At 39.5% G+C, this 6,133-nt stretch overlaps 1 protein-coding gene across 2 annotated transcripts in view; it reads right to left on the reverse strand.

The window, feature by feature from the left end:
* mapk8b (mitogen-activated protein kinase 8b) overlaps positions 1-4,533 on the reverse strand; it is a 28,957-nt gene extending 24,424 nt beyond the window's left edge. For both annotated transcript variants that reach the window (XM_063892751.1, XM_063892752.1), the window contains exon 1: positions 4,283-4,533. The gene's annotated coding sequence lies outside the window, so the exon portion shown is untranslated. The remainder of the gene's footprint in view (positions 1-4,282) is intronic.
* Between the last annotated feature and the right edge of the window lie 1,600 nt (positions 4,534-6,133).

Genomic DNA, 6,133 nt, shown 5'->3' on the forward strand with positions numbered 1-6,133 from the left:
AAGAGGAATTCATCCTGGTGTTATTGGTGCACACATTCAATGCAATTAACAAGATAATTGATGCATCGTTTGGCGTCTAAAATGTAATGAGATAATACATGACTGTCCAACCTGGTTTCTCAAAGGGTGTGTCCTTAAAAACAAGGACTCTCAGCCTGTAGAATAAATACATAGGAAAGCAAGAACACCTTCATCTGTGAGAGGCTGAAGACAGAATCTCCTGCCTTTTTTGCATGAAAAATGACTCAAATGTTGAACAAAATATCAGCATTTTTGCAATAAACGCATTTATTTTCCGTGGCCCGACCGTTGCAGCTGTATTCCCAGCTGTAGCGAACCTCTAAGAGTTGATTTGCATGATTATGCATGCTCTATTACCCTCTATAAGTCATGTTCTCATGTCCCTATATAAGCATATTTCTCTAATGTTGCATATCCTCACATCCTCAGAGCAGCAGCAGAAATGTTAACCCCATATGCCGCCAGTATCTGACTGCAAACAGACCAGAATAACATGCGAGGGACTTCCATAGGGCTTTTCAGCAAATGTCAGTAAATCAAATATAATCCGCAGTGGAGAGCGAGTGTGTGTGCTCATGTCATGTTCTACCAGGCCTTTTTAAACACTGCAGTGTGTGTGTGTGTGTGTGTGTGTGTGTGTGTGTGTGTGTGTGTGTGTGTGTGTGTGTGAGCTGATGTTAGGCTTCAGCAGGACATGATTTCCTGTTCTGTTGGAGTTGCAGACATCGGGGTGACTGTGAGACTGCAGGATCTGTGGCTGCGTGTGGAAACAGGGCTGAGCGATGTGACAGTGTGTGAGCCCGGCTGTCAGCCCCGTTCAACCGTTAGAGGAGGGAGTACAGCCGGGGTTGCAAGCAAATACAGGGGGAGAGAGGGAAAGCTGAGAACAAATAAGACAGAACCACGACTACATTTTATCCATCCATGCACAGGAGGTAAGCGGTGACAATTAGCGGTCAGTTAATCAATTAGTAGCTGCAAGTTGAAGCAAATCCATCCAAATATTGCAGTTTTCAGCCTTTAAAATATGGAGCTTTTGCTGCTTTTCTCTGTTTTTATAACATAAACTTCTATCAAGTTGCTTCTGTAGGTTAATACATAGATATAGCATTAACTAATTAGTTGGTAGGTAAACACATTTTCGTTAAATCGGTTCATTTTTCAAGTAATTCTTTAAGCAAAAATAGCAAATATCATTGTTTTCAGGTTCCTAAATATAAAGAGTGTCTTGATGTTCTTTGTTTTATATCATATTATACTAAATACAACATTCAGACTGACCAAAGAACACATTTAAAGGCTTTTTCTGGACATTCAGATGCAGCTTTTCCATACTTTAGTAATAGTAAGTTGCATCCCTATAGGCCTGACACCTTCTGGGCTCAATACCTTCCAGGTAAATGTTAATCAAAGCCACACTGAGGCGTCAAATTGCAGATTTCCCACCAAACCCAAGTGTCAGACATGGCTTTTGTAAAAGGTGAGCACATCAGTCTTACCTCCGTCTAGATTCACAACTGTCTCTCCCACACAGTGTCTACCCCTCGTAAGACATCACAAATCTGCTCTTCTTTTTCTCCGAATGCAGCTTCTCTCCGGACCAGGTTCAAGATGAGTCCACCGGCTCCTCGTCACTGCTTACTCACACTCAGCTGTAGTGATGGCCGCTGATAGTAGCTCATAAGGGCCATTCTGTGCCAGACGATGGTACCATTAAAGACACTGAACCACATTTAGATTCCGGGTGTCTAAAGGGACGACTTAGGGGTGTTGAAGCTCACATTTTCCTACAATCTGATAACCTGAAGAGCCAGTTTGTTTCACACTACCATCGGATAAGCAGTGGTTGGTAGCTTTTAGAAAACGTGCAGGAACTTGCAGAAAAAGTGACTGAAATAGCAGTATGTAAATCAGCATGCTTCACAATCAATCAGAACAATTATGGTGGCATCTTCAGAGCCAAACAAGTTGAAACATTACAGGATTTCTTTGTTAATTATTGGGGGGAATCAAGTTGCCATGCAAGGTAAACAACACAGGGTGCTAATCATTAAAGAGGACACAAAAACAACGGATATCTTAACCACTAACGTGAAATGAAGCTATGCAAACACGGATAAACTCAGGTCTATTCACTGAGATGTAGATACAGGCATGCAATCACCCATAGTGTGCAGAGTATATCATCCATAATGAACTGGCTTGTTGTCTTTATAGCTGCTGGTGCAAAACATATATTTGCATAAGGACAGAAAACAACCGGTGTAATAATAACACACACGCTGCAGAGGAGGATTTGAACTCGATCCAGAAGGTGTGGAAAGAAACGACAGAGCGATGACTGTTTGAACCGTGGCACGCTGCTGTTTCATTTCATCGGCACATGCCACAGCGTGATCCGTCTTTATATCGAATATAGCCCGCACCCGAGGAGGCAGAATGAAGTATGCAACTGTGAGTAAAATAAACTGACCTTTTGCAAGAGTTTGGATACAAAAAAAGTGCACGTTGCATTCAATCTTAGCATGGTGGGACACTGAAATCAACAGCTAACCTTGATACTGTGGTGCAACCATTATCCCAGTTTGACAGGCATATAGGAACAACATCTCCCAGTTATGAATGTGGTCTCATAATCCCACCTCTACCTTTAGGTGCAGGAATCAGATTTCTAGGGGCTTTCTGCTGACCACCACTGCTGCTGTTCTCTTGGCAGGTTGTTTTAGAAAAGCCTTGCCCCCACTGTGTGCAATGCATTCTGGGAGATGCTTCACCCCAATGTGACAACAGCAACATGTTAGATAGATGATGCAAACACCCGTCTCACACACACACACACACACACACACACACACAAGCTGCAACATGTGACAACCTCAGCCTCACATACCTTTGATCAGACTGCTTTAATAAACACAGTTATTAAAGTCTGTGATTATTTGATGGATTATAAAACTCCACATTTGATTTTCTGCCTTTAGAAGCTACGTTACTTTACTGTTAAGACTAAAGCTGATGCACAGTCAACACATCAACAACATTACGCAATTGCTGAGGAAGAATAGTCCCTTTTACCTTTCAGTTTGCAGGTCAGTGAGGGCTTCACCATCACATTACACCACATAAACAGACTGCAGCATTGCATATGGCCAAATATTGATCTGCTCAGTGTTGTTATTGATGCTGCAACAGTACAAACCCAATGTAGACCCACTTGTGCTTCTATTACAGTGCATGAGTTTAGTTTATCCACCACAGCTACTAAAGCTTGTTAGTCTTCATATCACAGCAGTAAATGTCAGCACAGCCATGTTAGTGTAAAAACAGGACAGATTTGTTTACAAAGGGCATCTTGTTGTTGTTGTTGTTGTCTTTAAGTGACATATTAGAGCTTTTTAATTAAACATGTAACTTGTTGTATGACTTGCAACACCACCAGGTTTACAGTTTACAGTGCTACGTAAGCTAAAGAGTGTGTTAGCATTGACATGGATTCAGTGGTGTGCTTCCCAGTCTGGTTGCCTTTTACCAGTAAGGCCAGACCTGCTGATGTGGTTTCTATGCATCTCGTAATTACACCTATTTACAGGACAGTGTGTGAGACAAATGTGTGTGTTATTGGCCCAAAAGGGTTGATAATAGCATGCCAAATATGTCTAATAAGGAGAAAAAACCCATATGGACATCAATACATAAATATGCCTTTGTTTCATTAAATATTTCACATTTACATTATTGTTAATAATTTAGGTTGTTTTGAGTTTCCTCTTTTTAATTATTGTTCACTGTCAACATCTGTATTATGTATATTTGTGTGTGTTATTAATTTAAGAATATTAACATTTTAACTTTGTTGCATACACATTTTTATTTGTAATTATTTCTTCTTCTTTGAGAGGTTTTACATTTCTGTCATTTGTTTTGCTAAAAAAACGAAATGCAAATTCAAATATTTGTCAAAAAACAAACACACAATAGAAAAAGTTAAGGTGAGTTAATGATTATCGTGCAGGATAATGCTGATAGTTCATTGAAACAAACCATTAATGAGAAAGTAATAATAAAAGCACGTAGCCTCTCTCTGTCTGGCTGCCTGTTACCAGTTAGGCCAGACCTGCTGTTGTGGTTTCCATGTATATCGTGGTAACACCTATCTACAGTAACGTGTGTGACACAAATGCATGTGTTACCATCCCAAAAATGTTGACAATAACACCCCAAAAAATGTCTAATGTGAATTAAAAACCCATATGGAGCTCACCCCTCTCCGTTTGATTCCAACACCCGCAGTCGGCGCTTGCAGCTCGGACACAATCCGGACGTTTTCCCCTTGTGTGTGTGGAGCGAAAAACTGCTTTTTAATCCTTTTTTTCCGGATACACTCCCGTTTACCTCACACTAGCATTCCAGGGTCATGGCAGAAAACATGTGTAGCTTCTGGGTAACCTAATCTTTGTGCTTCCGTGACAGTTTCTGCCATTTCATACCAACGTCGACGAAACCTTGCGATGTTTCCTGCTGCACAATGAGGAGCCAGGGGTGCGTTCAAGACACCCTGCGCGTTCCCGGCAGCCGGGGCAGGGAAACCGGAAGTGAAGGTTTTGCAACGTTTTGAAATGACACCGAAAACTTATAATTATTTTACTCTTTAACTTTGTTTATACATTTATATTGTATTTACAGACAAACTCAAATACACACATATTTCATACATAAACACACGGGATTCAGGCCGCTAAAACCCGCTTTACCTTTGCAATATATGCCGATTTATTGGTATTAAAAATATATATTCATGCTGGATTACAGTTAAAGAAGGTTTTAGCTGCTGTAATTTCAATGTATTGAAGTGTGAGTTATGTAGTTGCAGCACTCACATATTGTATAATACTAATAAACCACAGGCAATATGTAATATACACATTTGTTTTCATATATTGTACACTTTACAATTTTGACATTAATGTGTTGTGTTTTTTAATGTTATTTTATCGTCTTATTGAACATTTTTACCTTAAGTTCTTAGGTTTTATACATTGTGTTTATTCCAAATTGAGCAGTCACAAAACCCAAATCCTCCTAGGACAATTCTTATGAGTATTCTAATTCTGATTTTGCAAGTAAGATAGCATTTAAGATGTTTTATAGGTTTATTTTTTTGCTGTTCACAGTTTTATAGCCATAGCTACCTTTAAAAAAAATAAATAAATAGGACATAGCACCAATATGAATTTGAGATTTGCAAATGTAGACTGCAGATCATTGATATAAATATTTGAGTGAAAGAATTGGAGTGTATTCTCAGTATTTTTCTGTGACAAGGATGGTAATTGAATGGTTAAATAAGTAGACTGCATATTTTAATTGCAGAACTTTAAAGCCAATAAATAAAAGAGTAACATGTATTTCCAGGCTATAAAGAGAGCATTTTAATATTGTTGTTATCATTGGACAAATCCAATTATGTATTTCAAAAATCCTGAACACAGCCCGGCTAGTCAGTGTGATTAACTGTTATCATAAGTGTCAATTTGACCCATATGAAAGCCTTGAGGTATATTCAGGTATCACCTTGACATTTCTCATGCATGACAGTGTGTTAATTATTGCGTGGGCTGAAACGGACAGGCGTAAATCCTGACAAGCTCTCCCTGGGAGATGTGGCCGGGGATAAAGTGATAGGTAAGTGGACAAAACAACATGATTGAACTGCAAATAATCGGCCAATAGTTTAGCAGATCTTTGCTGTTTGTAAAGCAGAAAAGAGCGGAAATAACTTTCAGAGGTACATATAGAGGAAATCTTCGAATGGAGCTTTTATACAAAGCACTTTTTCTCACTGTAAGTAACACTAAGAATGCTTATTCAATCACTGAGCCATGTGGAAGGATATATCAGCTGTGACATTTGGGTATCTCCCAAGCCATTTGTAGTGGCCAATCAACCTAATCTATGTAAGGTCCTAAAGGAAAGTGGGACAATCAATGTGTCACTTGTGGTTGGAGCATCAGATTAAAACAGTGCCACCTACAGTGGCTTGGTCCTTTGCTGCCCCATCTGTCGTTAGCCAGCCCTGCAAATCCAATTATGTTCTTACATCCCCAGTCTAAAA

Source organism: Eleginops maclovinus, chromosome 10 (genome assembly GCF_036324505.1).
Source record: "Eleginops maclovinus isolate JMC-PN-2008 ecotype Puerto Natales chromosome 10, JC_Emac_rtc_rv5, whole genome shotgun sequence".
Taxonomy (NCBI): Eukaryota; Metazoa; Chordata; class Actinopteri; order Perciformes; family Eleginopidae; genus Eleginops; species Eleginops maclovinus.